The sequence below is a fragment of the Scyliorhinus torazame genome, chromosome 7 (assembly GCF_047496885.1).
Source record: "Scyliorhinus torazame isolate Kashiwa2021f chromosome 7, sScyTor2.1, whole genome shotgun sequence".
Classification (NCBI taxonomy): Eukaryota; Metazoa; Chordata; class Chondrichthyes; order Carcharhiniformes; family Scyliorhinidae; genus Scyliorhinus; species Scyliorhinus torazame.
The window spans coordinates 17007860-17024644 of NC_092713.1; the positions used below are offsets into that span (position 1 = coordinate 17007860).

The window sequence follows — 16785 nt, forward strand, 5'->3', positions numbered from 1 at the left end:
TTGATCACTGGATACAGGCCAGACAACAAGAGCATATGGTATTTAAATGAGCCATCAGGTCCTTGATAAGTCTGCAGTGACAGAGTTAACAGACTGACCAACCAGCTTTATAGCTGATGCACTGTTTACCCTGCAGGGTTCCTTCAATCAAGACTGGGCAGCAGCCAAGATGAAGATAGCAGGCTCATGCCCCGATCAGGGCAGTGATTTGTAGAGACTTTGCAGCAAGAAACAAGACATTTGGCTCAACCGATGGGCAGACAATGTCTTGGTGTAAATGTCACTGGTCCGGTAACCCAGCGGCCTGGGGTTCTGGGGTCATGGGTTCAAATCTGACCACACCAGCGGTTTGGATTTCAATTCAATTAGTAAATTTGGAATTAAAGCCCTCATCAATTATCATAAAAAACCCATCTGTTTCACATGTGCCTCAGGGAAGGAAATCTGCCGCCCTCGCCTGGTCTGGCCTACATGTGACTCCAGAGCCCACAGCAATGTGGCTGACTGTTAGCTGCCCTTCTGAAATGGCCCAGCAAGCCAGTGAACTCAAGGGCAATTAGGGGGATCAGACAACAAATGCTGCCCTTGCCAGCAACACCGGCATCCAGTGAAAGAATACATTATTGAAAGGGTCAATACTAGTGTTTGCGCTCCACACCAGCCGCATGTTGCATGGGCTGTGAGATGCTTTGGAGTGGGAGTTCTTACTTTCTTTTCACTTGATGGCTGCCACATTAAGGAACTCAGGTATGCACAAGCCTCTGAAAGAACCATCAAGGTCTCTCTTGTACTCAAGTATATTTTGAGAGGTTGGAATTTAATTTTTCCAAAGTAAGTAACAATAATGAATGTCGAAATGCTGCAATATGTTAATTGTCAATTTGTATTGCCATTCTCAAGGTCACGTTGCACTGGCTTTGTTAGAATTTGAAATTAATTTACCGAAACAGGCATTGTTCGACACTACCCTGTAGCCTTGTGGGTAAAGGCTGCCATGAAAGCAACGGGAGGCCATCTGGTTTGACCCATGACCCATATCGAGCCAGCCTGAACTCCATCAGGGTGGCGCTATGACTAGCGTCAGCTCCCGTGAACGCAGGAGAAGCAAAAATGAAAATTGACGGCTGTCTGGTGACCTTGACTGGGCATCGCTCGTGTCATAATATGCAATCATGCACATGATGAGGTAAAGACAGGCAATGACAGACACCCAGGTTAGCCAATCAACACACAGGACAGAACACAACCAATCACCAGACAGAACACTAGAGGGGGGCTTCCTACTATAAAACACACGAGGCACCAGCACTCCGCCTCTTTCCACTGGTGACAACTGTAGTGACAGTCAGGGTGTATATATCAGTTAGCACCTTCTACACGTGGATCAGAGCTAGCCTAGTCTAGTTAGTTAGAGTTCGCACACTTCGAGTAGTAGAGTGTCAACCCACAGCAAGCTGTGTGCAGTGTTACAGAAGTTCAATAAATCGTATTGAACCAACGTCTGAGTTTGGTGTCTGCTTTCCAGTACAACTGCATCCAGTTGCAGTCCGTGTTACCCCAGGGTGAATAACACGACAGCTCGTATGTGCAAAATTGGTTGGCTTTGATGCTCCTGGGGGTGCCCCTATTTTCTGCCTAGTCTTACACTTGTACGGCCACCTTGGACAAAGCACAGTTGAGTTATAAGGCACTGGGGTGGGAGGGGGGGGGGGTGGGAAATTATGGTCCATGGAGCAGGTATCAGCTAAAGTGAAGACTTGAATTGACAACAAAATTCTTGGACCAATGCTCAGGTAAAGAGGAAACAATCAAATTTAAATTCCATGCATCTTGACCATGGACCTACAGTCCCATAGCCTCTGAGTGACTATTACAAATTATCACCGACAAACCCATTGGTTAACTGTACCTCCCCGAGGCTTTGAGCCTGAATAAGATATAGGCCTCTCGGCCTTCTTGGTAGGCAAATGGAGGCCGGAAGGGAGCTCAAAGTCTCCTCTCTTTGGTAGCTGGTTTTCAAGCCCCTCAGTGCAGATTGTGCTGTCAAGTGCATTATCATCGGCTGGCAATTGGGTCGGTGAACAGATCAGGATGTTTACATCAGGCACTCATTTGAGAGATAAATTTTCGGAACCGCTGAAAGGGCCAAGGGTCAGACAGGACGTGGATGTCTGCCAGGCTTGTGCAAGAAAAATTAAACAAATCGGCAGGGAAAATGGAATGCCGGAGAGTGAAATCAAACGACGTAATTTAACGATGTCCTTCGGTGGTTAGCAATTCTATGGAACTTATCAGTTTATGAGTAAAGGGCAAGCTGGGGTGGAGTTGACAGCATCCTCCGCAAACAATCCGCCATCACAAGAGGACACCTGTCATTCCGGAGGAGGGCCGCATTTTGAACAATCAGATCATTGTTTCACTCGCGTTGGTACGGTGTATGCACCAAGCTGTCTTGCCTAATGCCCTGCTCCTACTGTGGCTCTGCGTCGACAAGAGAAAGGAAGCACACACTTGCTTGAGGGTCTGAATGAGTCCCATGGTGTGAACGAAAGCTGCTTTCCCTTTGTTTCCTCGACCAACCCCCCGCCCCCAGCCTCCTGCATGAACGCACATGCTCACTACACGGCTCAAGTGTCAACTGTGACTCAGGTGGTAGCACTCTTGCCTCAGAGACTGAAGGTGGGCGGTTCAAGTCCCCCAGTCCTCCAGAGACTGGAACACAAAACTCTTGCACTGCAGTTGGAGCGTCAGCCTTCTCGCTGTTCGACACCGTGTACCTTCTGCTATCAGGTGCACAGCAGCAACTCACCATTGCACTTATGGATGTGATATTAAACCATAGCTAGTTTTTTGCAAAAGCTCCCCAGTATGCTTTACGGAGGCAGCTAGGGGAGGTCTCCTTGGAGCCCTGGCAAAGATTTATCCCTCAACAAATATCACTTGAAAGATTACCAGGACATTGGTGTGTGGGAACTTGCTGTGTGCAAATTGGCTGCTGGGTTTCCGACCTTACCACAGTGACTGCACTTCCCAAATATTTCATTGGCTGTAAAGCCAATGTCCTCATGTTGGGAATGGCATGACATGAATCTTTCTTTACCAGTAACTCTTGTCCAAATAAACATTCTTCAAGGTTGAGGCCCTCTGGACAGTATGTGTTGGCAGGTTATTAAACTTCGGCTCAGTTAAGGTCAATATTCACACGCAGACTGCAATGGAATCTGGAGCACCCCATTCCGGTATTGGAAGGATATACTGGCCTTGGGTGGAGTGCCGCGCAGGTTCACCAGACTGACACTGGGGCTCAGAGAGTTAAATTATGCAGGCCATTTGCCCAAACCCGGCTTGTATTCCTGCGCGATTAGAAGATTAATGGGCGAACGCATCAAGGTGTTTAAAATGTGAATAGGATTTGACTGGATTGCGAGAAACTATATCCTCTGGTGAGGGGATCACAAAGAAGAGGAGGATAATCTTAAAACAAAGCCAGGCTGTTCAGGAGTGACATCAGGAAACAATTCTGCTCACACAAAGGATAGTTGACAATTGGAAACTGTGTGGACATTGGAACAAGTTAAATGGTGAACGCCGGAATCTTCTGCCCCTTACTGGTGGTCAGCTTGGAGGCAAGAGGGGCATGTGCTGGATTAGGATGTGGCGCAGTGGAATCCCAATGCCTTCCCATGCTCATGGTCAACCTTCCCGTCGCCTATTGAGGCCCTTAATTGGGCCATTAATGACCCCTTAAAGGCTTCATCCCGCGTCGCTGGTGCTAACCCAGTTGCAGGCAGGCCTGTCACCGTGCGATAGGCACGACAGGGAAAGCTTTGCATTCATCTTGGTCAAAGGCACTCCCTGCCCGATGGAGGGGTATCGGGAAATGGAGAGATCACTGGAGGGGACTCTTGCTGCCGCTCTCCATTCAACCTGACCAATGGCCTTTCCTCTCGGCAGCAGCCACGCACCCGGGAGCACCCGGGAGGAAACCCACGCAGACACGGGGAGACCGGTGCAGATGCCGCACAGTCACCCGAGGCTGGAATTGAACCCGGGTCCCTGTCGCGGTGAGCTAACCACTGACTTTCCTGTTTTAATGTTCCAATAACAAGAGTATGGAGGTAACCCTGTCTGGTATTTCCCCCCCCCCCCCCCCCCCCCCCCCCCCCGCACCCCCATATCACAGGAACGCTGAGGTAAATTGCCACCCTAGCTGTGACCAACACAGAGTTGACCAAGTGAACCAGGACCCTGCTCGCTATCACAGCACCTGTACCGAATGAGCACTGCTACTGTGGACTCTCAGAACCAGAGAATTTAGCAGCATGGGAGCAGGCCATTTGGCCCGTCATATCGGTGCTAACCAACAATTAGCCATCCAGCATAAGCCCACTTACCAGCTCCCTGTCCGGAGCCCTGTAGCTAACGACACGTCCAAGTACATACGCAAGTACTTTTCAAATTCCTTTCAAATGTTCGGAGGGTTTCTGCCTCTCCCACCCTTTCAAGCAGAGAGTTCCAGATCCCGGGCTCCCTCACGGAAAAGGTTTCCCTCGAAACCTCCTTCTTCTGCACTGCAGGGATTCTGTGGATTAGACAAATCCACTGGTTTCCTCCTGCAGTCTGCAGCTTGCTTACCTAGATCACCCGATTACGTACCCCTCAATAAAAGGGAATGAGACCTTCCAATCCACTATTGAGACCCCTCATAATTTTAATCACTTCATCAATGTCTTTCCTCATCCTCCGCTGAGCCGAAGAACACAACCCCAGCCTATCCAATCCTTCCTCATAACTAAACTTCTCCAGTTCGGGCAACAGCCTCGTAAATCCCCTTTGTAACCCTCCTTGGTTCAATGATATCTTTCTGATAACACCCCAATAGATTGATTGATGTTTATTGTCACATGTACCGAAGTACAATGAAAAGTATTTTTCTGTGGCCAAGGGAACGTACACAGTACATATATAGTAGACAAAAACACAGTACCCCAGCTGTGGACTAACTAGTGTTGGGGGCCCATTTAGCTCAGTTGGCTGGACAGCTGGTTCATGATGTGGAGTGAGGCCAGCAGCGCGGGTTCAATCCCCATACCGGCTGAGGTTAGTCACAAAGGCCCCGCTCTCTCAGCCTGAGACGTGGTGATCCTCGGGTTAAACCACCACCAGTCAGCTCTCCCCCTCAAAGGGGAAAGCAGCATATGGTCGTCTGGGACTTTACTTCACTTTAACTCGTGTTTTGTACAGTTCCCTTAACTTCCCATCTCTTATATTTTCAGCCTCGTCAACAAGGCAAGTAGCCTGAATGCCTTCTTGAACATACTCATCCACTTGTCCGGTCAGTCTGCAAAAATTCGCTCCATTCCTCTACTTCTCTCCGGATCCTACCACTTATTCTATATTTCCTCACCTTGCCAGCTTTCTCCCGAATCCATTACCTCACACATCTCCAACTGAACTTAATTTACCACTGTTCCACTCATCAGAGTTCAAAGATGTGCAGGTTGGGTGCATTGTCCATGATAAAATTGCCCCTTAATGTCCAAAGATGTGGGGTTACAGGGATGGGGGGGTGGGGGGTCTTTCAGAGGGTAGGTGCAAGCTTGAAGGCCCGAATGGCCTTCTTCTGCACTGCAGGGATTTGATGGATTAGACAAATCCACTGGTTTCCTCCTGCAGTCTGCAGCTTGCTTCTTCATTTCCAAGCATAAGGACAAATTTTCTGTCAGCTGCAAGAATTAAAACATGCCCTTCAGTTAGGTTCCGGCCATTTTCCCTTGAAAATGACCAACTTACAGTGCTGCAGAGAAAGAGCAGGAGCGTGGCACTTATTTTGAAAAGTGGGCACAGGCATATTAGCCTAACTGGCCTCTTTTGTGCTCTAAGCCTCTATAATTGCCAGCTGTGCCTGATAACACTCTCGCCTTAGAGTCAGGTGGTCATGGGTTTGAGTCAAAAGCCTAGAGAGTCGAGCACAAAACTCCCAGCTCGCTCTCCAGTGTGGTACTGGGGGAATGATAGAATCATTGAGTTTCCAGCACTTGGTCAGGACCAGTGTGTGCCATGTCGTTTCAAGTGCTCCTCTAAATGCTTCCTAAACATTGTTAGGGTACCAGCCTCTGCCCTTCATTCAGACAGACTCCCTGCAACCCTCTCGGTGAATCCTTTCTGCAATCTCTGTCAGAATGTAACGTTGTCTAGAACGTTGGTTAGGCCACATTTGGAATACTGCTCCTAATTCTGGTCACCACACCACCAGAAGGACGTGGAGGCTTTGGAGAGAGTACAGAAAAGGTTTACCAGGATGTTGCCTGAATAAACTGGGATTGTTCTCCCTAGAGAGACGGCGGCTGAGGGGGTGACCTGATAAGACGTTTATGAAGTTATGAGGGGTATAGATAGGGTGAACACTCTGAGGCCTTTTTCCCAGGGCGGAAATGACAATTACAAGGGGGCACAGGTTCAAGGTGAGAGGGGAAAGGTTCAGTGAGGATGTGCAGGGTTGATTTTTACACAGAGGGTGGTGGTGGCCTGGAATGCACTGCCAAGTGAGGTGGTTGACGCAGATACGTTAACGACCTTTAAGACTTATCTGGATAGGCACATGAACAGACGGGGTATAGAAGGATACAGGTGGTTGGTCTACATAGGACACGTGATCGGCGCAGGCTTGGAGGGCCGAAAGGCCTGTTCCTGTGCTGTACTGTTCGTTGTAAACCAGGGTCCTCGTCTGCTATACTCAAAGGAATGCTAAAGACCCCTGGCACTGTTTCACAGAAGAGCAAGGGGGCTATTCCTGGTCTCCTGGCCAAAATTTCTCCCTCAATATTATCACATCGCTTGATTGGGGGAGCTTGGCGTGCACACTACAGCTGCAGTGTTTTCAGACATTACAACTTCAAAATGCTCCAGTGGGTGTAAAAGGCTCTGCGACCTGAGACGGTCGAGAAAGGCGCTATAGAATGGCACCTTTTACGGAAGAGCTTTAACCTGCATTGCCGAGATGGAGCAAATGCTGCGCGGCCACCTCCAGATTGCAGCTGCGAGTGAGGAAGTCAGGACGTGTGTGAGGCGAGTAATTTAATACCAGCCGCCTAAACTGATTTTTGTCTCTCTCTCTCTCACACACTCTCTCTGTGCGTTGCCCTCCCCCATCTGCTCCTTTGAGGAACTCATTCAGCTCGACTCATCCCGAATCAAAATGAGTGTGACCAACCGGGAACAGGAATTAACCTTTGAAGCCAGGCTCTGAAGTACTTTTGCCCTCAATTGCTAAAAATACAAATTTAATTAACTTATTGCAACTAATTTCTGTCGGGGTTATTGTTAAAGGTCACGGCAGGGTGAAAGGCAACTTTAAACAACAAAACCTTGATTACCTTGCTGTACTGAATGACTAACTCCGACAGGAATCATTGCCGTGTGGGACCATTCTCGGGGCAGGGGTGACATTCCTTTCTAATTAATATCCGCAGCACCATTATCCCTGCACCGGAGGTGCTATTTTGTAAACCGGCAACCCCCCCCCCTCGTCACTCACCCAACTCCCCTCTCCCCTGAACACCTACCCCCCTCTTTACTGCATACTCTCTTTCTTATTTTTTCTTTTCTTTTGACCCTTTTGCAGTAACCCGGTGTCCAAAGCGGCTGCCTCAAGAATGGCGGAGCCAGTGCCTGATGCCAAAACCATATGGCGCTAAATTTCCGCTGACCATTCATGGTCAGTCACCATAAGGCTAGTAATAATAATCCTTATTAGTGTCACAAGTAGGCTTACATTAACATCGCAATGAAGTTACTGTGAAAAGCCCCTCGTCGCCACATTCCGCCGCCTGTTCGGGCACACTGAGGGAGAATTCAGAATGTCCAATTCACCTAACAAGCCCGTCTTTCGGGACTCGAGGGAGGAAACCGGAGCACCTGGAGGAAACCCACGCAGATACGGGGAGAACGTGCAGACTCCGCACAGACAGTGACCCAAGCCGGGAATCGAACTTGGGACCATGGCGCTGTGAAGCAACAGTGCTAACCACTGTGCTGCCATGCCGCCCTCAGGGAGATACCCAGAGAAACAGCCCGCCAGAGGCACAGTGAGAAACCAGCTGGAAACATCAGGAATTCCTGCCCTATTAATATGTGAATGAATGTAAAATGCATGGCTATGCAGACAGATAAAACAATAAATATAGGTACATGGATTTTAAAAAAGGAGGCACAATTTTGCATAATACACACACACACAGATATGCAGACCAAATCATCGGAACATAGAAGCAAGAGTAGGCCATTCGGGCCCTTGCACAGGTTCTACCATTTAGCTAGATAACGGGCTACCTCAACCCTATCTTCCCCCAGTGTCCTTTAATATCATTGGTATCTGGAAATTTATCACCCTCTGCTTTGAGCATGACTGAGCCTCCACAGAGAATTCCAAAGATCCACCGCTCTCTAACTGGAGAACGTCCTCCTCATCTTGGCCCCAAATGGCCTCCCGCTTTTTCTGAGATCTTGGCCCTAAATGGCCTCTCCCTCATTCTGAGACTGTGTCATCTGGTCCTGGACCCTCCCCAGCCAGGGGAACGAGTCTTTCTACATCGATTTGTGATATACATAAATGATCTGGAGGAAGGTGTCGGTGGTTTGATTAACATGTTTGCAGATGACACGACGATTGGTGGATTGATAGTGAAGGGGACTGTCAGGGAATACAGCAAAATATAGATAGATTGGAGAGTTGGGCGGAGAAATGGCAGATGGAGTTCAATCCGGGCAAATGCGAGGTGATGCATTTTGGAAGATCCAGTTCAAGAGCGAACTATACGGTCAATGAAAAAGCCCTGGGGAAAATTGATGTACAGAGAGATCTGGGCGTTCAGGTCCATTGTACCCTGAAGGTGGCTGCGCAGGTCGGTAGAGTGGTCAAGAAGGCATACGGCATGTTTTCCTTCATCGGAAGGGGTATTGAGTACAAGAGTTGGCAGGTCATGTTACAATTGTATAAGACTTTGGTTCGGCCACATTTGGAATACTGCGTGCAGTTCTGGTCGCCACATTACCATAAGGATGTGGATGCTTTAAAGAGGGTGCAGAGGAGGTTCACCAGGATGTTGCCTGGTATGGCGGGCGTTAGCTATGAAGAGAGGTCGAGTAGATTAGGATTATTTTCATTAGAAAGACGGAGGTTGAGGGGGGACCTCATTGAGGTCTACAAAATCATGAGAGGTATAGACAGGGTGGATAGCAAGAAGCTTTTCCCCCAAGAGTAGGGGACTCAATTACTAGGGGTCATGAGTTCAAGGTGAGAGGGGAAAAGTTAAAGGGAGATATGCGTGGAAAGTTCTTTACGCAGAGGGTGGTGGGTGCCTGGAACGCATTGCCGGCGGAGGTGGTAGAGGTGAGCACGATAGCGTCATTTAAGATGTATCTAGACAGATACATGAATGGGCAGGGAGCAGAGGGATATAGATCCTTAGAAAATAGGCGACAATTTTAGATAGAGGATCTGGATTAGCGCAGGTTTGGAGGGCCGAAGGGCCTGTCCCTGTGCTGTAATTTTTCTTTGTTCTTTGTATCGATTCCTTCAAAGAATTTTATACAGCTCATCAACAAGCTCACCTCTCTGTCTTCTAAACGCTGGAGAATCCAGGCTCAGTCTTCTCAATCTTTCCTCATTGGACAATCCCGCCATCTCAGAGATTAGTTTGGTGAACCTTTGTTGCCCTCCCTCTGTGGCCAGTGTACCCTTCCTTAGGTAAGGAGAGTAAAACTGCACAGTCTCCAAGGCTCAATACAACTGCAGCAAGACCTTCTTATTCACGTGCTTAAATCTCCTTGCACGCAAACCTACCATTTACCTTCCCAATGCATTTGCCTGCACATTCAGTGACTATGAACAAGAACACCCAGATCTCTTTGCGCATCAACACTTGCAAACCTCTCAGTATTTAATAGTCTGTATATCTGTTTTTCGCACCAAAATGGAGAACTTCCCATCATCCCCCCCCCCCCCCCCCCAATTATATTCCATCCGCCATGTTCTTGCCCACTCACCAAGTCAGAGAAGAATATAACACCAAAGGAGGATTTTTGGCCCATTCCGCCTGCATGAGCTCTTCGGAAAGCTGCCCACTTAATCCCAATTTCCTGCCACTCTCGATAACCCTGTGAATAATTGTAACCCTGCAAATAATTTCCCGACAAGTATTTACCCAAATGCTTTTGAAAAGTTACCGCAAAGTTTGCTTCCACTGGCCCTTCAGGCTGCACATTCCAGATCAGTTCACTGGAAACAGATGGAGAATTGAAAGGGAGAAATGATTCCAATGCCAGTCAACAAACTCTTCTGCGCATCTGGAGATGAATGAGGCAGGGAAAAAACATGCTCATGTCGGTTTTCTGCGGTATGTTTTTCTTGGAGCAGATCTCTATCCGGAAGCCAAGAGGTTAAAGCTTGAGGGGCACCGCTCTTTATTGAGCATGGCTGAACAAGAGACGCTCCCTCTCTTATCACCTGCCATCGGCATGTTGGACGGATCTGCAGGTTTGATATTCAACCTGTTGAATGCACGTTCCTTGGACATTAAGTCCTGGAGTATGACTCGAGTCCAGTTCAGAAGTGGGGGCGCTACCCTCCGAGGTGCTCCATCTACCTGGAGCCATTTCCCACCGGCAGGGAGAACCATAGTGGGGAAAGGGAGGTTGGAAACTAAGACCATGAAGGTCATGGACAAGAACTTGGGAGCCAAGCTCTGAGACAGGGGAAGAGGAGCAGCTGTTAGAATTATGCTCCCCATTATATTTTTGTGCACAGGCTGCACCGGTCCTTTTTAGACCAAATTAAGAATGTAATTATTGCTAAAAATAGACATCAATTAGCAGTCAATTGCGATTGATGGTGAATTTTGTCACAATCCCCAAAAGTGAAGGAATCCCAAGTCATTGAGTATTGGAGTCAGCATTTGACACGTTGCATGTTGTAGAGTACCGAAGAGAGTCTGTGGTGTAGAACCTGTCCGTCCGCAAGAACACAAGAGATCAACATTTCTCGAAGGATTTTTCACAGACTAATTAGCCAATAATGAACTCTGGGACGCTGCTTTCTCCTCCTGTCTGACTATCAGTGATTATTGCACCAATTGGTTTTACTCTCTTGCTGAAACAATCGCTGCTTTGGCCTGGGGCAGACACCATTTCACAGTTGCTATTAGGTCCGGCCTACAGTTGCCATGGCAGCTGCTTTGACGTCGGCTGTGGTGCAGGGAGTTGCACTCTCACCTCTTGGTCAGAAGTTTACAGAGTTGAGACACACTCATTCAGGTGTCTTAGATGGTCCTCCCAATTCTGGCTGAACACCACCAAGCAGCCAATATAAACTGCGTAGTGACTCGAACATTGAACCACCTCATTTGTAAGTCCTTGAAACGTCACAGGTGCATTCTTCATGCCAAAATGCGTCACCTTGATCTGACAGAGGCCATTGGGTGTCACAAAGGCAGAGATCTCCGTTGCCCTTTCGGTCCAAGGTACTTTTCCATTGCTCTTTCACCAAGTCAACCTTGGTAATGAACTTAGAAAACCCAATTCGCTCAATACAATCATCCAAGAGCGGAATAGGGAATGATTCTCTTCACTTGACAGCATTTACATTTCAAAGTCCAAACACAGGCTGGGATTCTCCCCCAAAGGGCGGGGCGGGCCGTACCAGCACTAAAGAGTGGCGTGAACCACTCCAGCGTCGGGCTGCCCAGAAGTTGCGGAATCCTCCGCACTTCCGGGGGCTAGGCCGGCGCTGGAGTGGTTGGCACCGCGCCAACCGGCGCTGAAGGGCCTCCACCGGCCAGCATGCGACTCCCCCCCCCCCACACCCGAGGACTCCGCAGGCCGTCCTTAGAGCCTAGTCCCGCTGCTATATGGACCTTGTCTATTTCACGCTGGCAGGACCGGCCGAAAACGGGCGGCCGCTCGGCCCATCGTGGCCCGGAGAATCGGCGGGGGTGGACACTGCCAACGGCCCCCGTCCGGCGCGACGTAATCCCCTGCCAAAAAACCAGCGCCGGAGAATTCGGCAGCCGGCGGCGGGGCGGGATTCACGGCGTCCCCCGGCGATTCTCCGACCCGGCGGGGGGTCAGAGAATCCCACCCACAGTCTTCGCGTTTTGTCAGGCGAGGAGAGCTCCAATTGCTGGTACTTAAATCAACACTAAACTATGCATTTTCAGCATAAACTCAAACCTCATTCTTTACTTGTGCTAGTTTAGTTGAATTCAACCAATATGGATATTGTTTGATTGGAACTAATCCCCCACAACTACAGCATGTATGGCTACTTCTGTTCCACTCAATTTGTCGCCACAAATAGCGTTGTGGGACTGCAGTAACACTTTCTGCTCCATCCGATTCTGGTCTGAAAGATAGCTTAACCAGTTGCTGACATTGTCCAGGACTTCCTTATTACCCAATTGAATTTGAGGGAAGTCACTGAGAACGTAACCCTCATTTTCAGCTCCCTGCTTCACGACCACCAAGTCCCCACTTTGGTGCTGATCTTCTCTCCCCCAATATTTTTTACTTTATTTTTATGTCACAGACTGAATTCTAAGAAAGGACTGACTGGACTGGTTGACATCCACCATTTCTCAAAAGGTTGCCTATTTTAAAAAATTTACTTTGTTGCATGTCCAGTCATCCAACCGCGTTCTCTGAGAGCTCAGCTATTCATAACATAAATTCACCGAAGGACAATCTTGAACTCCACTGCTTCGGATTAAAGGGGCAGGTTCTATAAAACGGGATGGGGAGCGTGTGCAGCATGCTTTTCACAGGCTGCAGCCACAGCAACGAGGTTGAAAATCATCCTCCACTACCTCACACGACCCAGGAGGTTCCCGTTTTTGAGAGAGAGACCACACGCATTGCAGTGCGAGATGACCTAGTTGAAATGTCGAAGATTTTGAGAAGGCGAGTTAGGATCAATCCCTCATGACGGAATCTAGATCGAGGGGCACAGCTTCACATTAAGGGGCCACTGATTTGATTTCGAGATGAGGAGAAACTTCTTCTCTCAAAGGGTCATCAAGTGTTCAAAGTTCTCTTCCCCAGAGAGTAGCGGTCATTGAATACATTCAAGGCCGGGCTAGACAGATTCTGATTGACTGAGGGATCAAGGTTTATGGGGGACAGGCAGGACAGTGGAACTAAGGCCTCAGTCAGATCAGCCATGATCTTACTCTGCTGGGCGGCACGGTGGCACAGTGGTTAGCCTCACAAAGTCAGGCATCCGGGTTCGATTCTGGCCTTGGGTCACTGTCTGTGTGGTGTTTGGACATTCTCCCTGTGACTACGTGGGTTTCCTCCGGGTGCTCCAGTTTCCTCTCACAGTCCAAAGATGTGCAGGGTAGCTGGATTGGTCATGATAAATTGCCCCCTAGTGTCCAAAGGTTAGGTGGGGTTACGGTGGAGGGGACCCAGGTAGGCTCTTTGGGAGGGTGGGTGCCGATGCGATGGGCCGAACGGCCTCCTTCTGCACTGTAGCGATTCTATGATTAACTGGTTCAGCAGGCTCGAGGGGCTGAATGGTCTACTCCTGCTCCTATTTCTTATGTTCTTATGAGTTGCGACTTCTGGCATCAGATTAGTGGGGAGGCAAGTCGACGCTATCTCCCACTGCTGGAGGTGTGAACTTGGGGTGGTTGGAGTCAAGGGGCGGGATTCTCCGCAATCGGCACAATGTCCGGCGACCTGTGCCAAAAACGGCGCAAATCAGTCCAGCATCGTGCCGCCCCAAAGGTGCGGCATTCTCCGCATCTTTGGGGGCCGAGCCCTCACCTTGAGGGGCTAGGCCCGCGCCGGAGTGATTTCCGCCCCGCCGGCTGGCGGGAAAGGCCTTTGGCGCCCCGCCAGCTGGCGCGGAAATGACTTTGCCATGCGACGCATGCGCGGGAGCGTCAGCGGCCGCTCACGGCATCCCCGCGCATGCGCAGTGGAGGGGGTCTCTTCCGCCTCTGCCATAGTGGAGACCATGGCGAAGGTGGAAGGAAAAGAGTGCCCCCATGGCACAGGCCCACCCACGGATCGGTGGGCCCCGATCGCGGGCCAGGCCACCGTGGGGGCACCCCCCGGGGCCAGATCGCCCAGCGCCCCCCCCAGGACCCCGGAGCCCGCCCGCGCCGCCTTGTCCCGCCGGTAAGAGAGGTGGTTTGATTCTCGCCGGCGGGACAGGCATTCCAGCAGCGGGACTTCGACCCATCGCGGGCCGGAGAATCGCCGGGGGGGGGGGGGGGCGCCAACCGGCACGGCGTGATTCCCACCCCCGCCGAATATCCGGTGCCGGAGAATTCGGCAACCGGCGGGGGCGGGATTCACGCCAACCCCCGGCGATTCTCCGACCCGGCCCGGGGGGGGGGGGGGGGGTCAGAGAATCCCGCCCCAGGTTCTGAACTTAGACTGGGTGAATATTGCAATCAGTGTTATTATGTCTAAACTTTCGATTTTAACCAATGGTCAAAGATTTATGTAATTGGAGCAAATAGCTGGATGGAGGCCAACAATGGGACTGCAGTCACTGGGTGACTCTCAACCACGTCTTTGTTAACAGCAGACTCCACTATTCCAAGACTAAACTTTTCCCAGTTCTGATGAAAGCTCATCGATCAGAAACTAGCTCGGTTTCTCTCTCCTGACCGGCTGATTACTTCCAGCACTTTCTGTTAGATTCCACTGCTCTCCTGGCCAGTCTTACCATCTTCCATTCTCCAGAAATTCTGCTCGTCCTGAATTCTGCTGCCGGTATCCGAACTCTTTGTTCTTTTTTCATGCCAAGCCCCACTTGCTCATCATTACTCCAGCTCGCTGACCTAGACGGTCTCCCAGTCCATCAATTTTAACATTCTCAGCTGGTGTTCAAATCCCTCCAAGGCCTCAGGCTCATACAGCCGTTCCAGAGGATTCACCCCCCCCACCAGTTGCCTTCAACCAGTTCCAGCCTCTGGTCCATCCCCCATTCCCTTTGGTCCACCATCGTCAGCCTTGTCCTCGACTGCCGAGGCCTCCTGAGCCCGGAATTTCCCTCCCAACACACCTCCTTTCTCGACTCGCTCTCTTAATTGAGACTTTCCTCTTTGACCAAGCTTGCGGTCACCTGGGCTTTGAGATGTTTACCTAGGGCGAAGGCGCTTTGCAAGTGAGAGTTTTGATCGTAGTCTCGATTCCCAGCCATGGGAAGCAGCATGGGAGTTACAACTGGGAACCCAGGTCAGGACAAGGAAAAAAATAAGGGATTTGAGGGTGGTCATGCTCCTGATGACCATCAAGTGACCATCAATGGGACAGCACGGTGGCGCAGTGGGTTCGCCCTGCTGCCTCACGGCGCCGAGGTCCCAGGTTCGATCCCGGCCCCGGGTCACTGTCCATGTGGAGTTTGCACATTCTCCCCGTGTTTGCGTGGGTTTCGCCCCACAACCCAAACGCGTGCAGGCTAGGTGGATTGGCCACGCTAAATTGCCCCTTAATGGGAAAAAAATGAATAGGCAGGGAACCAGTGGATTCTGAAACAGAAGCTGAGACAGTGAAAGAGCAAGCAGCACTTACTAAACCAGCTTAACCATGATTCGTGTGATTCCACACTCCAATGCTGATATTGAAATGAATAAAAGTGTGGATCCATCGCCGTGAGTGGCAAATATATAAATGAATAAAAATGTGGATCCATCGCCGTGAGTGGCAAATACAGAATAGTAAGATGGGTTGATGAGATGAGCCATTTTGCACAGACAATTTGATTGTGGTATGAATGCTTGATGCTCACTGAACATTATCGCGGAAACCAACCACTTAGAGCTGGACAAGGGAAGAATAATGGTACTTCACACGGATGATTGTTAAAGAATTTTACTTCTGCCGTCTAGCAAGCATGAAGAGGAGACTGCATAGCTTCAGAATGCTTTTGAAAGGCCACCGGACTGGGGGGTGGGGGGTGGGGGGTGGGGGTGGAGGGAGACAGTGCTTGCAGGATCATTCAGCCATGTTTACACCAGTCATCTGTATTAATAGAAAGCAAAGAGTGGGGACTAATGGGTGTTTCTCTGGTTGGCAGTCAGTAGCTAGTGGTGTCCCTCAGGGATCAGTGTTGGGCCCACAACTGTTCACAATTTACATAGATGATTTGGAGTTGGGGGACCAAGGGCAATGTGTCCAAGTTTGCAGATGACACTCAGATGAGTGGTAAAACAAAAAGTGCAGAGGATACTGGAAGTCTGCAGAGGGATTTGGATAGGCTAAGTAAATGGGCTATGGTCTGGAAGATGGAATACAATGTTGACAAATGTGAGGTTATCCATTTTGGTAGGAATAACTGCAAAAGGAATTATTATTTAAATAAAATATTAAAACATACTGCTGTGCAGAGAGACCTGGGTGTGCTAGTGCATGAGTCGCAAAAAGTTGGTTTACAGGTGCCACAGGTGATTAAGAAGACAAATGGAATTCATTGCTAGAGGGATGGAGTTTAAGACTAGGGAGGTTATGCTGCAATTGTATAACGTGTTAGTGAGGCCACACCTGGAGTATTGTGTTCAGTTTTGGTCTCCTTACTTGAGAAAGGACATACTGGCACTGGAGGGTGTGCAGAGGAGATTCACTAGGTTAATCCCAGAGCTGAAGGGGTTGGATTACGAGGAGAGGTTGAGTAGACTGGGACTGTACTCGTTGGAATTTAGAAGGATGTGGGGGGATCTTATAGAAACATATAAAATTATGAAGGGAATAGATAGGATAGATGTGGGCAGGTTGTTT

At 49.6% G+C, this 16785-nt stretch overlaps 1 protein-coding gene across 10 annotated transcripts in view; it reads right to left on the reverse strand.

Annotated features, from left to right (window-relative positions):
- The window catches only part of adgrl2a (adhesion G protein-coupled receptor L2a), a 695216-nt gene that overhangs the window by 459003 nt on the left and 219428 nt on the right, over positions 1 to 16785 (reverse strand). The window lies entirely within an intron of this gene.